The sequence below is a fragment of the Macaca fascicularis genome, chromosome 3, assembly GCF_037993035.2.
Source record: "Macaca fascicularis isolate 582-1 chromosome 3, T2T-MFA8v1.1".
In the NCBI taxonomy this organism is placed as follows: Eukaryota; Metazoa; Chordata; class Mammalia; order Primates; family Cercopithecidae; genus Macaca; species Macaca fascicularis.
The window spans coordinates 150302137-150325998 of NC_088377.1; the positions used below are offsets into that span (position 1 = coordinate 150302137).

Sequence of the window (23862 nt, forward strand, 5' to 3'; positions counted from 1 at the left end):
TAGATAATTGGATTAAATCATAGCAAAATAAATGAGGCCTGGTATACTTATGCTTCCTTGGATGGATGAGGAGATTAGCTATTCTGGCAAAATGCATGTATTTTAAAAAATGTCATTATATGTATGATTCTTTAAAAAGCAAGGAAAATATCCCATTTTAAAATAAATAAGGTGACAGATAATAATAAGACTCCATGGCTTTTGATTTCCTCAGCTTTAATATGGAGGTCAAGTTAAGGTTGTACTAATTGACTTCTACAGACCCTTCCAATTATAACATTTTATGATCTCTAAAAGTCGTTTCAGTGGGTGAGCTATCTGTAGTTGAGTTATTAACCTGGACGATACCATATACTAGTTTTCCAACATATCTTTTATTTTCTTCCTCCAAGAAAGCATTTCCTTAGTTCTTTTTGAGATAATTATGCCTTTTTACTTCATTGTTAAGGTAGCTCAAATGGAATGTGGGAGTAATTTCAAACCTCATTTTTAAATGGCAGGAGTCTTGTGGCAAAATTTCCATGGAATTTATTAAAATGTAAATTTCCAGAACCCATCTTCTAAGCTTACAATTGAATGGTTTGAGACTAGGCCTGGGAATCTGCATTTTAATAAGCACTCAGGTGGTTCTGAGGTGGGTGGCCAAAAAAAAAAAAAAAAAAAAAAAATCACACACATTAAAACCCTATCCCTGTAATCCCAACACTTTGGGAGGCCAAGGTGGGCAGATCACCTGAGGTCGGGAGTTGGAGACTAGCCTGACCAAGATGGAGAAACCCTGTCTCTACTAAAAATACAAAATTAGTTGGGCATGGTGGCACATGCCTATAATCCCAGCTACTCGGGAGGCTGAGGCAGAAGAATCACTTGAACCCAGGAGATGGAGGTTGCAGTGAGCCAAGATCGTGCCATTACACTCTAGCCTGGGCGACAAGAGCGAAACTCCGTCTCAAACAAACAAACAAACAAAAAAACCCCTGTCTTACTTAATATATAGAATTTATATAGCTATGTATATATGACTGATTTAGTAATACTGGACATAAGGACCCAATTCCCATGATGTTTAGCTGAAAAATCAAAAGATGCTGAAAATTAACAAAGAAATAGAAAATAAAGGCGAGTATGGCAATCTTCCCAGCTTGCTAAACCTGGAAGAAAATTGCATTGGGAGAAGGTCGAAAGATATTGCAATAGAAGTTGTCATATGTAAATTTTATTTAAATATAATATATAGCCTTTGGCATGAGTTGGGAGGCACCGAAATATTGAGCTCCAGAAAGTGACACATCGTATTATGATGTTAAAGAAAAAAACCAGCTCAGCTTTGTCTTCTGTTAGTAACTCCAGACCCACACAAGACAAGAGCTACTGAAAATATGGATCTTAAATTTGTAAAATAATAAAGTTCTATATCTCCATCCTGAAATCTATGTTGAATCCAGAAAACTATCATTTTGAAAGTTATTGGAAATTAAGAATCCTGTTAGATGATGCTGCTGAGTTGCCTCCCTCCCTCCTTCCCTTCCTGACTCCCTTCCTTCTTCCATCTCTCCTTCTCTCTCTGTTTGTCCTGGTAGTGTTTTTTTTTCACATTTAAATCTTGTGTATGTATTCTACAGTTAAGAGGAAAGCCTTATCCATTTCTTGGTCTTTAAAAAGTTGCTTTTATATTTTTTAAAATTACAACTTCTATAAGGGTAAGAGCTATGACAAATACTGTACTTATAAATCCTTACTATTTTCTTTTTTTTAAAATTTATTTATTATTATTATACTTTAAGTTCTAGGGTACATGTGCATAACGTGCAGGTTTGTTACATATGTATACTTGTGCCATGTTGGTGTGCTGCATCCATCAACTCGTCAGCACCCCTCAACTCGTCATTTACATCAGGTATAACTCCCAATGCAATCCCTCCCCCCTCCCCCCTCCCCATGATAGGCCCCGGTGTTTTCTACTGTAATGAGCAATATTAGAATTGCAACCAATGTTTTAATGAGCTTTCTGCTGTTTCTTTCTTTTCTTTTCTTTTTGAGATGGAGTCTTGCTCTTGTCACCCAGACTGGAGTGCAATGGCGTAATCTCTGCTCACTATAACCTCTGCCTCCCAGGTTCAAGTGATTCTCCTCCCTCAGCTTCCCAAGTCACTGGGATTACAGGCGCCCACACCACGCCCAGCTAATTTTTTGTATTTGTAGTAGAGACAGGGTTTCACCATGATGCCCAGGCTGGTCTTGAACTCCTGATCTCAAGTGATCTGCCTGCTGTGGTCTCCCAAAGTGCTGGGATTACATCCGTGAGCCACCACACCTGGCCTCTGCTGTTTCGTTTCTTTTCTTTTTTATTTTAAAGACTATTTCCTGTCTTTATTTCTGTTTATAAACTAAAAAGTTAAGTCTTTAGACTTCAACCCTTTGATAGTGAGGAAGATAACAAAGTATGTCCTTGTATTTATTTATTCATTTATTTATTTTTAAATTATACTTTAAGTTTTGGGGTACACATGCAGAACCTGCAGGTTTGTTACATAGGTATACACGTGCCATGGTTTGAATCTCAAAGAACTAGTAGGATTCTACCCTAGCAAGAGAATGAGAAATACACTTCGAGCAAAAGAAACAACAGAGGCACATGTGACAGTTTCATGGATGCCTCTGCTGTTTCTTTTGCTTGAAGTGTATTTCTCATTCTCTTGCTAGGGTAGAATCCTACTAGTTCTTTGAGATTCATTGAAACTCTTACTTCTTTAGGATGACTACCCTGCAGCCTCCCCATTCTCCTAAATTAATTGCCTCGTCCTCTGAGTTTTCATAGTAGTTTTACCATACTATTTATCAGCTTATGAGCTCCTTAAATAGGATGACCATATAACTTAATTTGTTTGAGTTACTTTTCCTGGCATAAGTATTAACGGACCACCCTTTCACTCTAAAGTGTTACAGTTTGGACAGTAGATGATGCGTCCATCTATCATGTCTTTTTATCTCTAGTGTTTAACCTATTACCTGGTATGTAAAAGTTTAATAAAATTTTGTCAATGAGTTGTAATTGAATTTATTATTTGATGGCTGGAAGGACTGTTAAAATTCCACCAGAGGCCTTTGGGTATTTTATAGATATTATTATTTATAGGTATTAATGTTTTAAGAGAGCCACACTGGGAGCCCACAAAGCTGTTAGTGACTCTGAAAAAGGCAGAGAGAGACATAACCTTGCCCAGCCTTTCAGGATTTGGCTGTAACCTAGAGCCCACTGGTTTCTAAATGCTGATCCAGAAAATGTCCAAAGGAAAGTAAGAATCCTCGAAGATATATTTATCGTTTCATGGCAAAAAAGAAAAAAAAAGGTGCAGGTAGTGAGTTACAACTAAATTTATTATATTTATTGGATGGTTCTTTAAGATTATAGACTATTGTTTGTATGTTAGAATTTTCTTTCTTTTCTTAATTGATGGTAATTACTTAAAACACTCTTTCCTAGTCAAAATAAGAACTCGGCAATCCCAAAGTCTGGCAAACATTGGCTAAGAAAATGGGCTGGGGATGGAGAGTGCTACCTGGACTCATCAGGTAAGAATAACGGAAGGACTCAAATCTGTCAGTTATAGAAAGATCAGTCCTCTTTCCTATCCCCTTCTGGGAAACTCCCATTTGAGAGGGATAGTGTCTGTTTTGTCCACAGCTTTATTCCCAGGATTTACACAGTGCCTAACACACCGTATTTAATAATTATTTGTTATATAAATGAATGCATAGACTTCATGAGTAAAATCATCTGCTAAGAACATCTGAAGTGGCCCAGCCTGGCAAACAGTTCAGCCACTGTGCCTGGTTGGGTGTCCAGGCTTCACTGTGAGCAGGTATCAGTTCCTACTCCTAGTTCTTATTTTGGTTAAAATTTTGGCTAAGCATTCAATGTTTCTTTGTGTAGGCTATTGCAATGGTCTCTCTTTCAAATTTTAAAGCTCAAAAAAATTGTGGTAAAATACATATAACATAACATTTATTATCTTAATCATTTTTAAGCCTATAGTTTGGTAGCACTAAGTACATTCATATCCTTGTGTTACCACCATGACCGTACATCCACAGAACTCCTCATCAGCAAAACTGAAACTCTGTACCTACTAAACAATAATTTCCCATTCCCTCCTCCTCCCAACCCCTGGAAACCTCTATTCTACTTCCTATCTCTATGAATTTGACTACTCTAGGTACCTCAGATAAGTGAAATAATACAGCATTTGTCCTTTGTGACTTACTAGTTTCATTTATCATAGTGTCTTCAAAGTTCATTCATGTTGTTGCATGTGCCAGAATTTCCTTCCTTTTTAAAGACTGAGTGCTATTTCATTGCATGTATACATCATATTTTGTTTATTCATTTATTCATTAATAGACACTTGGGTTACTTCTAACTTTCAGCTATTGAGAAGAATGCTGCTATGAGCATGACTTACAAATATCTCTTCAAGTTCTTGCTTTCAGTTCTTTTGGGTATATATACCCAAAGTGGAATTGCTGGATCATATGGTAACTTTATTTGTCATATTATGAGGAACTGACATACTGTTTTCCATAGCAGCCACACCATTTTACATTCTCACCAATAGTTTGCAAGAGTTCTGATTTCTCTTTTTTCCTTCCTTCCTTCCTTCCTTCCTTCCTTCCTTCCTTCCTTCCTTCCTTCCTTCCTTCCTTCCTTCCTTCCTTCCTTCCTTCCTTTCTTTTTCTTTCTTTCTTTCTTTCTTTCTTTCTTTCTTTCTTTCTTTCTTTCTTTCTTTCTTTCTTTCTTTTTTTGAGACAGTTTTACTCTGATGTGCAGGCTGGAGTGCAGTGGTATCATCTCGGCTCACTGCAGCCTCTGCCTCCCAGGTTCCAGTGATTCTCCTGCCTCAGCATCCCGGGTAGCTGGGATTACAGGCACATGCCACCACACCTGGCTAATTTTTGTGTTTTTAGTAGAGATGGGGTTTCACCATGTTGACCAGGCTTGTCTTGAACTCATGACCTCAGGTGATCCGCCCGCCTCCGCCTCCCAAAATGCTAGGATTACAGGTGTGAGCCACTGCACCTGACCAAGAGTCCCAATTTCTCATCTCTGCCAACAGTAGTCATTTTCTGTGTTCATGTGTGTGGTTCTTTTTTCTTTTTTTTTTTCTTTGTAGCAGCATTTTTTAAAGATGTGAGTTGTAATAGACTGTTAACTGGCCTCCTTGTCTCCAGGACCACTCTCATGCAATCAATCCTCTTCACTATAGCTAGAGTACTTTTTCTTACCTGCATATCTGACCATGGCAAATTTATCCATGACTCTCGATGTTTCTTGCTTTCAATTCTAAACTTCTTAACATGCTTCCTTCATAGAACTCATTTCTATCCATTCTGTTTGTATTCTAGTTGTAAATATCTGCTCTTCTTTATACTTACTGTCTTACCTGATGTGTCACTCAAGTCCCTACAACTTTGTACTGATGACTTTTTCAGTATGGATTACCTTAATTCTGTGTTTCCCAGATTTTGTGTATTACTTTTGTGCCTTTTCCCTCATTCTTCATTTCCCATCTATAGATTATTTTTCTGTAACTTTTTCCTTTGATAAATTGTAAACAGTTTACTTTTTAAAGTTTATTTTCATTCTTAGCAAAAATATCCATGAAATAAGGGATTTAATAAGCTGGTCATATTCTTCTTCACACATCTTAAATGAATTCATATTAAGTAAAAAGTCTATCTATATATCACCAGAAATTCATCTCCGCCAGCGCTGTATGTGCCACACTTTGTAAAAAGACTATGCTAATTTACCGTCCCAGTCTACCTGATCATCTTTAACTCATCTTTAGGATGAGCTCATCCATTGGTATTAAATAGTGTAGTGAATCATGGTGTTAGCTCTGGAATTAGATGAGTGGTCCAGAGCCTAATGTGCCATTCCCTAATTGGGTAAACTTGGACTGTTCCTTAACCTCAGTAAACTCTGTTTTCTCTTTTGCAAAAGGGGTTAATAATAATTCCTACTTGAAAGACTTGTTGTGAGAAGTTAGAGGATAATGTATGCAGAGCTCAATATTTTCTAACTATTCTAGCTTTCCTGTTGCTCTCTATGTCATTAAAAGATGATCAACATTTGCTTCAGTTAATTCATTCAAAGTTCTTCCATTACGAAATTGATGAACAAAACAGTAAAGTGGAATCAATACAAGATATGCTTTTATGGTAGTTCTAACATAACGCATATATTGCAATCTTTTTAATTTCAGAGCCAAATGGGATGTAAAGTTGACCCTGAGGATATTTTTCCTATCCGTTTTAGATTAGGTAATGTATCTCTAATGGAATAGAGGCAAATGGGTGTGAAGCCAAGTGTCAACAGCTGCCTCTTTGGGATCCCAATGACTTCGAAGACAACTAGATAAGACTGAATATTTATTTCAGTTTCTAGTATTAGAGAACATGTAGAACAGTTTTAGGAATTGCTTATATCTCTCAACCTTGATACTTTCCAAATCTCTTGAGTCCAAGTTAGATTTTTCTCTATTCTCTATTGTGTTTGCTGGTTCCCTTGGCAGCCCTTTGTGCTTAAAACTGTCCCCTTTCTTTACTCTTTTGTCCTCAAAATGCAGGGTTTTTTTTTCATTTACCATTTTTGCACAAATTCGCTGTGCAAAGAAACTGAAGGAATAGGAAGAAAAAAATGAAAGTATAAGAGGAATAAAAAAGAAGAAAAATCAAGAGATGGTTGAAAGCTTGTTCTTCTGTAACTCTAACATTTAACTGAACATTGGCTTTCTTGTTATATGTAAATGACTTTGTCTGTATTTCCTAGATAGTAAGCCCCTTGGGCAGAACCCATACCTGTGCCTTCCCTGTATGGTGTGAACATTCCATAGGCAGTGATACCATATTATTATCTTCAAACTGAAAGACTCTCTTTGTAATATAAGAGACAGACAATCAGAAGAATGCTATTTTTTTTTTTCTACCAGATCCATTTTGGTCTTATGTATTGAATATAAACAAGATTTATAAGTTATTATTTCCATATCAATAAAAGAGAAGGGTAGGCATGATTTTCTTTTGAAATGTTCCTTTTTATCTGAAGTGAATTTAAAAAATTAAGATTTTTTTCCTTAGTAGTTGCTTAATGTATAATATTTATGTATCACTTGATCTTAGCCAAAAGGCCGAGAAGCGATAATATTTATGTATCTAAGACCTTTACCTTACAACTTTATGGACTTCTAACATTTAACCTATGTGAACATGACATTTAAGATGAAGTAGGTGGTATGACAGTGACACCTGAAAAACCAGGAGTGTACTATTTTTCATTTATCTAGCTTCAAGTTCTTATGATCCCTTCAGAGACATTAGACCTTTTGATTCTAATACAATATTTTGTATTTAAAGACTAATTAGGCTATTTGTCAAGAATGCTCATTAAATGAAAGGTCATATCTTTGGGCAGAAAATATGAATTATGGATAATACAAGTGAGTTTACTAGAGAATTCAAATTATATTTCAAAAGAAGTTCACAGCTTACTTTGGTAAATGAGTTCTTAGTGCTTTTAGTTAATCAATTCTGGCAAAATAATGATTACTTGAATGCAAAAAGAGTCAGATCACAGATCTTTTTGTATTGATTCATTTCTGCATAATTTATACCAAAAGTTGTGTGTCAAACCAAACTTTATTTTTATGTTGTCATAGAAAAATTTAGTAACATTAAAAACAATCTCCTTTTAGCAGCAGAAGAGATTTAATTATATGTCTCTATGAGAACCATAACCCAATTTTATAAAATAAAATTAAATGAAGCATTTTCAGAGTTGCTGCAAAAGGAAGCATCTTCAAGCAAAGAATATGTGAATTATGTAATGGGATGTGGGGTACCTTGGGGAAAACAGATTGCCAAAGATTTCTAATTATTAATATTAATTAAAAGGAGTAAAATATAATGTAGCTATAATTCTTGAGAGGGAGAAAGAAGAATTAAATGTTAATACTCACCTGCATGTTATTTTCCCATTTTAAATAGTAAATGTACTGTTCTGAATCCCTTTGATTAGCACGGGCTTACTCTACAGAGACCTAGAACCCTGGGTCGGGAGGGGTTTGGTTATTCTGAGATATACTCAAGAACATGGTCAGTTCTGTTAGACCACTTCTGGCTTAGGATGGGATCTGGGCTGCATGGAAGCTAAGGTTCTTCTGGCAGGAGATATAAGCTGTGACTGAAATGTTCTTGTAGCAGAGCTGAAAAGAGGCTTCTGAGCAGATATCATTAAGATTTATAAAGACTCTAGATTAGCAACTGCCATAAGTGGCTGAGAGGTAATAATAAAAGCTGACAGAGAATCAGCATTTAGAGATTCAAAAAGCCTTGGGTTAGTAGGTCAGAGAATGACTCAATTGAGAAGCATTTTGAAGTCAGGATGGCTCAGAGTATTTACTAAGACATTTAACTCCATGCCAACTTGTTGCTTCACTTAGCGAGTATTTCCTCAACAAACATGCAAACAAGTCTTAATATATCAGGACGGTAGGGTTTCTTTCAAGTGGGTGTCAAAACCAAGTCTTGGCAAGAAAGACGAGTAAGAAGAGCTGCTACATAAGAAAGGTTAAGTGACACTACTTCACAGAACACAGAACAGTACAATAAAGAAACCTCGAACTGTTGCCTTGTACAGTTCTCTGCTTCAGTCCTGATAACTGGTTTGTCTCTAACTCCTTTAGTATTATAGAACACTGCAAGCATTAATTGCTCAACAAGAAAAATCATTTTCACATTATGTAATATTTATAACATTTAAAATAAGCTGTAAGGCTGATCTTTCTGCCTCTCCAAGTACACAGTTGGGGGGAAAGTACCAGCTCTTTGATGCTTTCTGATGTGAGGAATGACCTAATTGATGAAGATGATGAGTTATTTTAGCTTTTCAACTGAAGGATCTTTCCACAGGGAAACCAGAAGGGCTGCCAATTATATTTCAGCTTTTTCCTCTAAGTCACTTTGTAAGATTACATCTCTCACAGATGAAATGATAAAATTAATGAGGGTGTATAATAATGTTTGGAAATAATAAATGATACCAAATGGAATTTCTGTCATCCAGTCCAGTAGATCTGTGGTTGACCATTATTCTCTGGTGAAAGCTTTGAAAGCACAAATAAAGTCATAATAAAGTACCCTACTGAGATGTGAGAAAACCTTGGCTTAAATTTACCTTCCATCTCAGAGTTAATCATGTGTTAGCTGAGGCAGAGTGTGGAGCAAAACAAAACTCATGAGTTCTCTCTTTTTAGTTTGACCACTTGTTTGAAAAGTGTAGTAGGGAGATTAATTTTAATAAGTAATATTGATGAAATTCTTAATATATGGAAGGAACAATAGGGAACAAAAGGGACAATAGGGAACAAAAGGGTTAAAGCATTGCATCTCTGTTAAAGAATTTACCATGTTCTGGAAGAGATAAAAATCTAAACAAAAATGACTATTAAGAAGGGTTGTAATAAGTCAAATCTCTGTAAATAAGACTGGGAGACCTGGAGGTCATTACAATGATATTAAGAAGGGCAGAGAAGAAAATACACCCCTTTCTAAAGACTTGGTGCTGGCTACTCCTTATTAATGATTTACTAAATATATAATGTTGGTGTCTTAGTGTGAAATATATGTAGCCTTCTCTCATTTACCCTCCATCTTTAATCCTTCCCCAAACTGGGAATGATAATTTAGTTGCTAAAATTCAGGGCACTGATTAGGCAGTATTTGCTAGTGTGCAAATTGGACACTGTACATTGAACATTACATACATACATTTTGTGCATTTTCTTCTTCTTGCCCAATGCAGCTGAGGTGATGAGCTGATCCAGGGTGCACTGTCAGAACAATCCTGGCCAGATTTCATAATGTATTTTCTTTCTCCTTCTTCTTTGTCAAAGAGCTTTGTCCAGCTTTCTGAGAGTAAAGTTACCCATCTGTTTTCTGCTCTCTGATGTTCCGGCCATATCTGGACTTAAAACTTTGGCCCTGTTTTATCTAGGCAACCTTGACATTAACCTTGGAAGAAAATTCCTCTTGTTTCATCTACTGCAGGATTTTTGAATGTGTGTTGGATATGACTTTCAATATACTGCAGTGGTAAGATCCTATACTTGGGTCTGGAGGTGGTGGAAAAACACAGGCATTGCATATTTTCTAATATGGCTAGTATGGCATCTTTTCTAGTATGGCTTTCTGTGATTGAGTGGGAACACATAAATTGAGACTTATGTTTGGGAAGTGATGTGCCTCATAGCAAGATGAAACATCTGTCTGTTTTGCATGGCTGTCACAAAATAATCAAAGACTGAGTAATTTATAAAGAACAAAAATTTATTTCTCATAGTTCTGGAGGCTGAGAAGTCTAAGACCAAAGAGCTGGCATCTCATGAGGGTCTTCTTCCTGTGCCCCACAGGGCGTAAGTGTGTAAGAATATGAACTCACTTCTGCAAGCCCTTTATGCAGTGAAAATTCATTCATGAGAGTGGGGACTTCATGACCTAAATATCTCCCATGAGATTCTAACTCACAACACTGTTGCACTGTGCATTGAGTTTCTAACACATAAGTTTTGGGGGGCACATTCAGACCATAGCTTGGGGTTTTCTGCATTGAGAGATGAAGGATCCATTTAATACAGGGACCTCAAAATGTAAAGAGAAAACTGATTGGCTGTTTGGAGCTAGATGAAGAGGAATAAGAAACTACTATTTGCAAGACTGTGTAATTCCAAGGACTGTTATTCTTGGATAGTATGATGTTTTTAAAGAACAAACTACTATACATTTGCAAGTTATTAAATTATTAATATTATTTGAGAATTTCAAATGGCTTAATTAATCAATGTGATATAGTGGGAAAATTGGACCTTTAGTTGTAGACGCAATTTGCTGATTACCACTTGATAACTTTGCCCTTGCTTCCCTAACCCTCAGTTCATCTTGTAAAATGCATTAGTTCTACTACATAGGGCTATTGTGAGATTTAAACTCAGTGCAGCATAGTAAGCAGCCAATGTAGTCTCTCATACATAGTGAGACATCAATAAGATTGTTGCTACTGGTAGAAATCTTTTGGCATTTGGTAGATTTCCAATAAATACTAATTCTTCTAAAACTTTTAATAATTATGTAGATAGATATATGCCTAGATCTGGTAACAAATATGCTATATCAATAGTCAAAACATTCTCTCTTAATTTTATTAGGACATATATTGGAAATCTTAGTGCGGTTTTGATTATACTAACATAATTGTATGGCATTAGTGTGCCAAAGGTACTCACAGTTATGCCAAAATTACCTGCCCCAAATTACAACTAATCCTTTCCCAGCTTGTTAATTTCTAAAAAACATCCTGTTGAATCTATACATCAATTTGCTCCTGACAGTTTAATGATAGTAAGTTTTCCAATCCATGAACATAACTATTAGTTTTGGTTTTCTTTAATTTCTCTCATCAATATTTTCTAGTTTCCAGTATATATATTGTACTCATATTTCACTAAATTTATTTCTAAGTCAGCACTCTTTTAGTTTTCTGAATGTCATAAATAGATACTAAATTATGCTAAATACCTTATCTGGGCCATCTATTGAGATGATCATATGGTTTTCCCTTTTGTAGACTGCTGACATAAAGAATTAAATGGACTGATTTTTAAATGTTGAATAATCATTGCCTTACTGAGGTCAGGCCCACTCTTCAAAATATATTAAATTTTATTTGCTAATATTTTTGTATGGATTTTTACATCTGTGTCTATGAATACTTTATTTTCCTCTAATATCTTTGTCTGGTTTCTTTATCAGGGTAATATCAGCCTCATAAGATGAGTTGAGAAGTGTTTCCTCTGCTGTCTCCTGGAAGATTTAAGGAAATTGGTATTATTTATGCATTTGATATTTAATAGAATTGAACAGTGAAGCCATATGGGCTGAGTTTTCCTTATGGAAAGATTTTTAGACTATAAGTTAAATTTATTGTATAAACATTGGGACATTCAGTTTATCTGTTCCTTCTTCAGTGATGATTGGTAGTTTGTATCTTTCAAGGAATTTTGCTATTTTATTTATCAAAATTATTGGGATTATATTGTTGATGATCATTTCTTTATATGCCTTTAACTATGTAATATGCAGTGATGCCCCCTCTTCCTATAAAATATTAGTAGTTTTCATTTTGATTAACAATTCTAGAAGTTGATCAATTTTGTCAATCTTTAAAAATAACCAACCACTTTTTAAGCTAATAAGCAACTTTAGCAAACTCTTGGGATACAAAGTCAATGTGCAAAAATCGCTAGCATTCCTATACACCAACAACAGACAAGCAGAGAGCCAAATTATGAATGAATTCTCATTCACAACTGCCACAAAAAGAATAAAATACTTAGGAATAGAGCTAACAAGGGAAGTGAAGGACCTCTTCAAGGAGAATTACAAATCACTGCTCAAAGAAATCAGAGGTGACACACAACAAATGAAAAAACATTCCATGCTCATGGATAGGAAGAATCAATATTGTGAAAATGGCCATACTGCCCAAAGCAATTTATAGATTCAATGCTATTCCCATTAAAGTATCATTGACATTCTTCACAGAATTAGAAAAAAACTATTTTAAAATTAATATGAAACCCCCAAAGAACCTGAGTAGCCAAGTCAATCTTAAGCAAAAAAGAACAAAGCTGGAGGCTTCATACTACCTGACATCAAGCTATACTACAAAGTTGCAGTAACTAAAACAGAATGGTAGTGGTACAAAAACAGACACATAGACCAATGGAACAGAGCTGAGAACCTAGAAATAAGACTGCACATCTACAACCATCTGATCTTCAACAAACCTGACAAAAACAAGTAATGCGAAAAGGATTTCTTATTTAATAAATGATGCTGGGAGAACTAGCTGGCCATATGCAGAAAATTGAAACTGGACCTCTTCCTTACACCATATACAAAAATAAACTCAAGATGGATTAAAGACTTAAACTCCAAACTATAAAAACCCTAGAAGAAAGCCTAGGCAATACCATTCAGCACATAGGCACGGGCAAAGATTCATGACAAAGATGCTAAAAGCAATTGCAACAAAAGCTAAAATTGACAAATGAGATCTAATTAAACTAAAGAGCTTCTGCACAGCAAAGAAAACTTTCAGCTGAGTGCACAGAAAACCTATGAAATGGGAGAAAATTTTTGCAAACTATGCATCTGACAAGGGTGTAATATCCAGCATCTATAAGGAACTTAAACAAATGTATAAGAAAAAAACCCATTAAGAAGGGCAAAGGACACAGACACTTTAAAAATAAGATACACATGCAGCCAACAAGCATATGAAAAAAGGCTCAATATCACTGATCATTAGAGAATTGCAAATCAAAACCACAAAGAGATACTATCTCACACCAATCAGAATGGCTGTTGTTAAAAAGTAAAAAATATAATAGATGCTAGTGAGGTTTTGGAGAAAAGGGAACACTTATACACTGATGGTGGGAGTGTAAATTAATCCAACCATTGTGGAAGACAGTGTAGCAATTCCTCAAACACCTAAAAACAGAAATACCATTCAACCTGGCAATTCCATTACTGGGTATATACTCAAAAAAATATAAATCATTCTATTACAAAGACAGATGCATGTGTATGTTTATTGAAGCACTACTCACAGTAGCAAAGACATGGAATCAACCTAAATGCCCATCAATGATACACTAGGTAAAGAAAATGTGATACATGTATACCATAGAATACTATACAGCCATAAAAAACAACAAGATCATGTCCTTTGCAGGGACATGAATGGAGCTGGAGGCCATTATTTTTAGCAAACTAATGCAGGAACAGAAAACCAAATACCATGTGTTCTCAGTTATAAGTGGGAGATAAATGATGAGAACACATGGACACATAGAGGGGAACAACACACACTGGGGACTGTAAGAGAGTTGAGGGTAGGAGGAGGAAGAGGATCAGGAAGACTAGCTAGTGGATGCTGGGCTTAATACCTAGGTGATGAGATGATTTGTGCAGCAAACCACCATGGCACATGTTTACCTATGTAACAAACCTGCGCAAGTACCCCTGAACTTAAAAGCTGAAAATAAAAAAAAATTCTTTTAAGACTAGTAAAAAGAACACTAGCTTTTGTGTTTATTAATTTTCTCTATTGTTTTTCTATTTTTAATTGTATTGCTTGCCAGTCTTATTTTTATTACTTTCCAACTTTTACTTGTTTAATTTTAATTTGCTCTTCCTCTTCTATTTTCATAAGGTAGAAGCTTCTATTATTGATTTGAGAACTTTCTGCTTTTCTAATGTAATCAATTGATAGTATAAATCCCCCTCTAATCACTGCCTTAGCTGTGCTCCACAGATTTTGATACGTTATGCTTTCATTTTCAGTCAATTAAGGTATTTTCTAATTTCCCTTGTGATTTTTCTTTGCTACATAGAAGTACTTAAAATTATGTTGGGTAATTTCCAAAACTTTTTGGTTTTCTAGATAGCTTTCTGTTACTGATTTCTAATGTCATCCTGTTTTGGCCAGAGAATACAATTTGGATGTTTTCATATTTCACATTAAAAAAAATAGTAAAATACATGTAACACCAAATTTACCATTTTAACCATCTTTAAATGTACAGTTCAATGGCATTCCAATATATTTACATTGTTGTGCTACCATCACCATCATTCATCCACAGAACTCTTCTTATCTTTCAGAACTGAAACTCTGCCCGTAAACAGTAACTCCTTACTGACCCCTTCTCGCAGCCATTGGCAACTACCATCCTAATAGGATTTGACTACTTTAGATACCTCATGTAAGTCTAATCACACAATATTTGTACTTTTATGATTGGCTCATTTCACTTAGCAGTATGTCCTCAAGGTTCATACATGCCATAGCATGTGTCAGAACTTCCTTTCTTTTTTTTTTTTTTTTTGAGACAGAGTCTTGCTCTGTTGCCAGGCTGGAGTACAGTGGCATAATCTCGGCTCACTGCAACCTCTGTCTCCTGGGTTCAAGCGATTCTCCTGCCTCAGCCTTCCAAGTAGCTGGGACTACAGGCACCTGCCACCATGGCTGGTTAATTTTTCTATTTTTGGTAGAGAAGAGGTTTCACCATGTAGGGCAGGATGGTCTGGATCTCCTGACCTCATGATTCACCCACCTTGGCCTCCCAAAGTGCTGGGATTACAGGCATGAGCCACTGTGCCCGGCCCAGCTTCCTTCCTTTTTAAAGGTCTAATAATATTTCATTGTATGTGTACACCACATTTTGTTTATTCATTCATGTTGACATTTTTATGGCTCCAGTTATGTTCTATGTTGATGCATACGCACACATGAAAAGAAGGTATATTCTGACATTGTTGGATGGGATTTAATATGTAGCTGTGAAGTTGGTTGATAATGTTTAGGTTTTCTGTATCTTTACTGATTTTCTCTCCAATTGTTTTGTCAGTCACTGAGAAAAGTATTAAAGTCTCCAACAAAGTTGTGTATTTGTCTATTTCTTTCTTCAGTTCTGTCAGTTTTTGCTTTATGAATTTAATCTCTATTGTTAGATATATACACATTTAATATTGTTACATATTCTTGATAAATTGTCTCATTTACCACTATTTAATGCTTCCTCTGCATTTCTGATAATATTCTTTGTTCTGAATTCTGTTTTGTATTGTATCAGTGTAAGCACATTTTTTTCTTTTACTAGTGTTCAAATAGTATTTTTTAAATCATCCCTTTACTGTTAACCTATGTATTTATATACCTAAAGTGGGTTTCTTATAGACAGCATTCAGTTTTTTATTCAAAATGATAATCACTATATTTTAATTGGGATATTTAGGCCATTTACACTTAGTGTAAACTTTGGATATAGTTTGACTTAAATCTACATTTTAAATAGTTGTTTTCTGTTTGTCCTATATGTTCTTTTTTTGTTTATTGTTCATGTCTCACTTTTTTTTGGATAAATGTATTTTTTTATGATTCCATTTTATTTCTAGTATTGGCTTCTGAGTTTTTCTTTAACTTTAATTTTGGGTTCAGAAGTACATGTGGAGACTTGTTATATATAGGTAAGCTGTGTGTCATGGGGGTTTAGAGTACAGATTATTTAATCACCCAGGTAATAAGCATAGTATCTGATAGGTAGTTTTTGATCTTCTCCCTCCTCCACCCTTCACCCTTAAGAAGGCTCTGGTGTCTGTTATTCCCTTCTTTATGTGTTCTCATTGTTTAGCTCCCACTTATTAGTGAGAACATATGGTATTTGGTTTTCTGGTTCTGCATTAGTTTGTTTATGATAATTGCCTCCAGCTCCATCCATGTTGCTGCAAAGGACATAATCTCATTCATTTTTATGTCTGCATAGTATTCTGTGGTGTATATGTGCCATATTTTCTTTATCCATTCTACCACTGATGGGCACTTAGTTTGATTCCATGTCCTTGCTATTGTGAATAGTGCTGCAATAAATACATGCAAGCATTTGTTTCTTTGTGGTAGAATGATATTTATTCCTTTGGGCATATACCCAATAATGGGATTTCTGAGTCAAATGGTAATTCTGTTTCAAGTTAATTGAGGAATTGCCAGACTGCTTTCCACAATGGCTGAATGAAATTACATTCCCACCAGCAGAGTATAAGCATTCCCTTTTCTCTGCAACTTCACCAGCATCTGTTATTTTTTTGATTGCTCAAAGCAATTTACAGATTCAGTGCTATTCCCGTCACACTACCAATGATATTCTTCACAGAATTAGAAGAAAACTATTTAAACATTCATGTGGAATCAAAAAAGAGCCCAAATAGCCAAAGCAATCCTATGCAAAAAGATCAAAGCAGGAAGCATCACGTTACCCCATTTCAAACTGTATTATAAGGCTACAGTAGCCAAAACAGCATGATACTCATATGAAAAGAGACACAGAAAGCAATGGAACAGAATAGAAAGCCCAGAAATAATGCTGCACACCTACCACCATCTTGTCTTTGACCAAGTTGACAAAAACAAGCAATGGGGAAAGGACTCCTATTCAATAAATGGTGCTGAGATAACTGGCTAGCCATATGCAGAAGACTGAAATTGGGACCCTTTCTTACATCATATACAAAAATCATATCAAGATGGATTAAAGACTTAAATGTAAAACCTAAAAGAATAAAAACCCTGGAAGATAACCTAGGCAATACCATTCTGGACATAGGAACTGGCAAAGATTTCAAAAGCAATTGCAACAAAACCAAAAATTGACAAATGGGACCTAGTTAAACTAAAGAGCTTCTGCACAGCAACAGAAACTACCAACAGAGCAAACAGACAACCTAAGAATAGGAGAAAATATTTGCAAACTATGCATCCAACAGATATCTAATATCTGGAATCTATAAGGAACTTAAACGAAAAACAAATAATCCTATTGAAAATTGGGCAAAGGACATGAACAGACACTTTTCAAAGGAAGACATACATGCAACCAACAAGTATATGAAAAAATGCTCAACATCACTAATCATTATAGAAATGCAAATCAAAACCACAGTGAGATACCACCACACACTAGTCACAATGGCTCTATTTTTTAAGAAGACTTAGCAGTTATACCAGCTTTAAAAATAATTATTTGTTGCTCTGCTTTCTATATAGTATAAGAATCTTACAATAGTGTACTTAGCATGCTAGGGAACTCTCCCAGTTTCCTACCATTCTCCAATCATTTTTGTGTTATTCTAAACTGTGAATTTATCACAGTGATTTTAAACCTTCATGTTAGCCCTTTAAAATTTTATGTTTGTCTTTTCTCTTCTTACCTGCTCATATAGTAGTCACTTTTTCCTCCATGCTCTGCTAAAGGTGAAACAATTTGTGTGTCCTGTTTACCCTCAGAGGGGCTTGTCACTCTGGAATTTGTTTATTTGGGTGCCTAGTGGCTTCAGTTATCTGATAGCCTCACAAAATATTATGATTTTATAAATTGTACAGCTTTTTAATTGTTATTGGAAACAATGGCTTAAGTGACATTATCTTGTAGCTTTCTGCATCTTTAGTGGCAGTGAAACTTCAATGACGGGATTTTGGCATTTAGATATTAAGTGAATGCTCTAAAATGCCATGAGTAGAGAATGGTGTTGAACTCCAAAACTCACTTTCCCTCCATTATATCACATTACATTATTAAGCTCTTTAAATATTTGAATAATATTAGTAAGTTATATATTTATACAGTGGTTTTGCAATTAAGAACACTTTAGTTTTTACACTTAGCAACTAATTGAATCTTTGTAGTCTTGTGATTTACACATTACTGAGGTCCTCAGTTTACAGGTGAGAATCAATAACTGAAGCTGATAAGTAATGGAGATAAAACTCAAATCTGCTTCCAAGCACATAGAGGTTTTCAAAATCCGTGCCTATCTATGTGGATATTTAAAGCAGATAGACCCACATGGATTATTTAAATGTTGAGTTTATTCCCTAAAAGATAAAACATAATTAGTGAGAAATTTAGTTCCCAAAATGTAAAACTAATTAGTGAGAAACAGCACTTAATAGAAAATTTATTAATTGTAGAGCTACTTATAGCCATTGATATCATCCCTTTCTGTAGGTGAAAGTCAAATGGATGATTATCTTTGGAACTGTGCTGTTAATTTGCAAAAAAGGAAGGTTTTGCTACTCTTGTAATGAGCAGTAACTGCTTCAGAAATAAGGTCAATATATCTTTCCTAGCATTTACCTATCAGTTGGATACTATTACTAGAGAACAAATTAATATTTTATTAATATTGTCATTTACACATCCTATTTTAATAACCCATGTACAGTTATACTGAAAAATAAAAGATAACATAAAAATGTATCTTAAGGACAAAGAAAACATTATTTTTGAACTTACACATATTTTAGACATTAAGATTTACAGAATTCAAAGTTGAAGTAAGTAGATGGTTCACTCATGCCACATATATGAGAGGGCACAAATTTGAGTAGGATGTTCTTCCTAGTACATGTTTTATAAGAATTGCTCTCTATTTCTAAAATTGGTTTGAAGTCACATAATGAGAAATGGTAAAGCATTGAGTTTATTATATGGAATAATTATACCCCAAATGCCTTAATAATTTAATAGGTTTCAGGTCAAGGTTCTAGAAATACTTATGAACTAAAAGCACGTAGTAAGAGTTGAAGAAAATAACAAATACTACTTGTCTCAAAATATATTCTATAGTGCCTAAATTTCTGCCACTGAATTACCTTTGCAGGTTTAGTGTATTGTTTCTAAATGGAACTCGGAAATTTCGCTTTTTATCTGGAAGAGGAAAAAAAAAGTCGGGCTAGCCAGCCATCCATTTGCAAAACTGATGGTACTGAGGGACTGGGATTGCGCCAGATGACTTTGAACAGGAAACAGATCAGAAAGGGTACAAAGCCTATGACACTTCCTCAGAGAAGGTGATCTTGATAAACACGAGGAGATTGGACATACCAGAGAAGAGAATGTAGCAAAGAGTAAAAGATTTCAAGCCATCTGATAGTTTTTCCCAGAGACTTAGTAGATAATGTACTTGCTAACAAGGATAGTATCTAGTCCTTGTCAACACCAAATCAGCAAGTATACATTGTTTACCAGATCTTCACCATATTCATGACACTATTCTGGAAGCAATGAATATAAAAAGAAGCATGTTTTCTCATTTACATATTCTATTATATATTTGGAGTTATAGTAGTACAGAAAAAAGCAAAGATAGGCAATAGCAAAAATAAATAACCACAAAAGAAACTGAGAATCCCGTTGAGTGTGACAGAAAAGTCTGATAGGCAATTTCTAGATTCAGATAATTGAAACCAAGTTCCAATGAGGCAATAGGATTTGAGATAGTCCCTAAGACTATTCCTAAGAGAAATGTTTGGATGAGTGGAATTTTGGGGTGGCATCTTCCAAAGGGAGCTACTCAGAAGAAGCAAAATTCAAGAGAAGTAGACACATTTCTCTGGAGCAGATGATTCTCTGTTGTGAAAGCTGGAAGATTAATAAGGAGATTTAATACAGGATTGGATTGTGGGGTCTACTTCTCATACCTTTCTTACTCTGTTTCTTAAACGTTGATGTTGCCTTGGCCTCCAGCCTCGAGCTGCATTTCACTCTGCATACTCTCCCCGGGAACTCGCATATTCTCCTAAGACTTCAGTTTTGAAGAAAATGTGTTGAAGGTCTTTAAACTTATATATCTAACCATTTTGTTTGTAAATTGTTTGCTTTCCAAGATAGTATATCCAATTGCTTATTAGACTTCTATACTTGAATGTCTCACAACCATCAGAGACTAAAGTATTAAAATCTGATCTCATACTCTCTCTCAGCATCCTCTCCTAACTCCTCTTCCTATAATCTTCTCTACTTACTACCTATATAGCTTTGGGCAAGTTGCTTAAGCTCTTTGTATCTTGGTTTCTATATTTGAAAAAAAGGAATAAAAATACTGTTATTTTTAGGAGTTTCTGGGAGGACAAAAACAAGTTAATACATGTCAAGCTCTGAGAATAGTGCCTAGCACATAAGAAGTCCCCAACAAATATCATGCTTTTCCAGCCATCTAAATCAGTATATCTTATTACTTTTGTCTCAGTATAGGACTGGTCACAAAGTGCTATCAAATATATGCCTCTTCATTTCCTTCTTTCAGTCCCCTCTAGCATGATCTTAGTCCAGATGTGCATCACTTTTCAACTGTATCATGATAATTGTAATAAGGTGATAACACACTCTCTGTCCAGTTTCACTTCTGTCCCCTCTGTCTTCCAAAATGCCACCATTGTGACCTTTTGAAACTGCACTGAACAAAATGCTTCAAGGAAAATGAATGGCATTCACAGTGAGACCCAAATTCCCTCGAACAGCACTCTAGGCCCTACGGGTACCTCTTTGGGTGTCTATTCCACCGCTTTCCCAATGACTCCTGGTATTTCAGATATATTAAATATTCCTTGTCCTCTATATTTTTGCAAATGCAATTCCTTCCACTTTCAAAGTGCATTCTCCAACCCCTTTCTTCTTCTATCTAACTTTTACTTTTTCTCTATGACCAGGTCATACACTTTGTCTTCCTCACTGTGATCTTTCCCAGCCTGCTCTGGGTTGGGTGATGTATCAAGAAACAAGCAGGAAACAGGTGGCACACTCAGGTGAGTAATTTGAGGAGGATTTTATAAAGGGATTATTTACAAAGGTGTAGAGAGGATTAACGGAAACCCACAAAAGTAGAACAGAACCCCAGCAGTAGCAATAGCTTGGTGCTATTATTACCCCTAGGCCTGATGGGGAAAGAGGAGGTAACATCTTATGGCTTATCCTGGAGAGGACCACCTAACAGGAGGTGTGGTCTGTTGTACAGCCTGCAGCTATCCCTCAAGGAGGAACTGGGGGATAAATTTCCTTTGCTCAGTGTCTTTGCACCCTTTGCTTACTTTTTCTTATTGTCTGCACTCAACCTGAGACTAGAAGGTATGGCTTTAAAGTAGCTATAAGGTCTGTGTCCCGGGAGCAGTGAGCACTGTGGATAAGCACGGAAAGGGGATCTGGGAGGACAATTGAAAAATATTCAACAGAGATGCTTTCTTTTGCAGGACCTAGTCCCTAGGACATACCTTCATTATGAAACTTAACAAACAATATTGAATACATGTCCACTTTATCATAAATTGAGGAATCCTTGATCATAGGGACTATCTTTTTATTTTCTCAGCATCCCCATACTTTAACAGGTGCTCGAATGAATTAATTAACAAATAGCAATGTCAGGGTAAGGTCTGTGCCCTATAAAACACAAGGAATAATTACTGTTTGAAGTTAATTACCTAATTCACTTTCCAGAACTTTAGATTTGTGCTACAATTTAGGATTTTTCAGTTAAGACATCATGTCTATTTCTCTTTGGTGTAATATGTAAATGAGTGGAAGTATGCACATGTGTTGTTTACTTCATAATTTAAAAAATGATGATGGGTCAGACAAATACCAGACAATTCGCAAGCTTTAGATAAATATGATAAAACAATTTCTCTAAGAAAATGATCTCCATTTAGTCATTTATTCACTTGATTTAACCCCATGCTGCTATTAGTTATGCAGGGAAAATAGTGTTTTAATGACTCTTCAGAAAATGTTCACCACAGGAAGAAATACTGTATGACTGGAATAGGCTAAGAGGACATTTATCTCTCTGTGCATTCTGTGGGTCTTAATACCATCACACCTACGTGCTCCAAGAAAGATATTACAATAGAACAGCTCCTAACAAAGGGCTATATAATTCATATGGAAATTAAGACTTTAGAAAGAGCAAAGTCCTTTTGAACATGTTAACTAGTCTAAATATGAGATAGAAATTACGGCCGGCCGTGGTGGCTCATGCCTGTAATCCCAGCACTTTGGGAGGCTGAGATGGGCAGATCACCTGAGGTCAGGAGTTCAACACTAGCCTGGCCAACATGGTGAAACTCCATCTCTACTAAAAATACAAAAAAGTAGCCAGGCATGGTGGCATGTGCCTGTAGTTCTAGCTACTCGGGAGGCTGAGGCACGAGAATTGTTTGAACCCGGGAGGCAGAGGTTGCAGTGCGCTGAGATCACGCCACTGCACTCCAGCCTGGGTGACAGAGTGAGACTCCGTCTCAAAAACAACAACAAAAAAGAAATTACATGATCTACCCTTTATTAATATAAAGCATGACTTTATTAATATAATCAGCGTGACTATGGTTGCAATCAAAGATAGCTTAGAATATGAAGAGTTAATAATATACAGTAATTCTGTATCTTGACTTTGTGAAATAAAGTACTTTTATCAAGTGTTGTTAACTGGTTATGATAAGTATAATCAACCCAAATTCTTTTGTAACAAGAAAAACAAGTTTTTAAGAGTTTGAAAAAGACATACAAATTAGAAAAAAATTGAAGAAACTGATATAGAAGAGATCATCACCATGTGAAATCACTTTCTAGTTGGATATAGAGATAGAACCCCTGTTTCTGGACTCCTGAGCCTAAATTCCTGATATCACATCATGCTGCCCTCTAATGCTAAGCACTAGTGGGATAAGATCATCTAAAGTTGGGCAGTCAATTTCCATAGCATTCCATGAGGGGGCTGTGCTTTCTGGAGAGAGCCAAGAACCCTGTTACAGAGCACAGTGATTTGTTTAATAAGAGTTTGAATATGGAAGCCCAGATCCATTTCTAAACTTATAAACTACAGAATTAGAAAATGCCTCTACTAAGGAAATTTTGTGGGTGAATGGTTTTAAGATGGCATCATTAATGGCTTATTAAAGAAAAGCAGGAGTGGTCCTGTGTTATTTTTGGGAAAATAGTTTTCATAAATAGAAATAACCATTTTTTTAAAAGTACCTTTTGTATTAGTCCATTTTCACACTGTTATAAAGAATACTACCTGAGACTAGGTAATTTATAAAGGAAAGAGGTTTAATTGACTCACAGTTCCACACGGCTGGAGAGATCTCAGGAAACTTACAATCATGGCCAAAGGTGAAGGCGAAGCAAGGACCTTCTTCACATGGTGGCAGGAGAGAGAAGTACAAGCAGGGGAAATGCCAGATGCTTATAAAACCATCAGATCTCATGAAAACTCACTCACTATCATGGGAACAGCATGGGGGAAACTGCCCCTACGACCTAATCACCTCCCACAGGGTCCCTCCCTTGACACTTGGGGATTATGGGATTTACAATTCAAGATAAGATTTGGGTGGGACACAGTCAA

The 23862-nt window shown here is 35.7% G+C and overlaps 1 long non-coding RNA gene across 2 annotated transcripts in view; it reads left to right on the forward strand.

Annotated features, from left to right (window-relative positions):
- Positions 1-12513, forward strand: part of LOC135969913 (uncharacterized) — a 109890-nt gene extending 97377 nt beyond the window's left edge. For both annotated transcript variants that reach the window (XR_010585269.1, XR_012432795.1), the window contains exons 3-4: positions 3485-3573; positions 11866-12513. This is a non-coding gene — a long non-coding RNA (uncharacterized lncRNA). The remainder of the gene's footprint in view (positions 1-3484; positions 3574-11865) is intronic.
- Positions 12514-23862: the final 11349 nt, after the last annotated feature.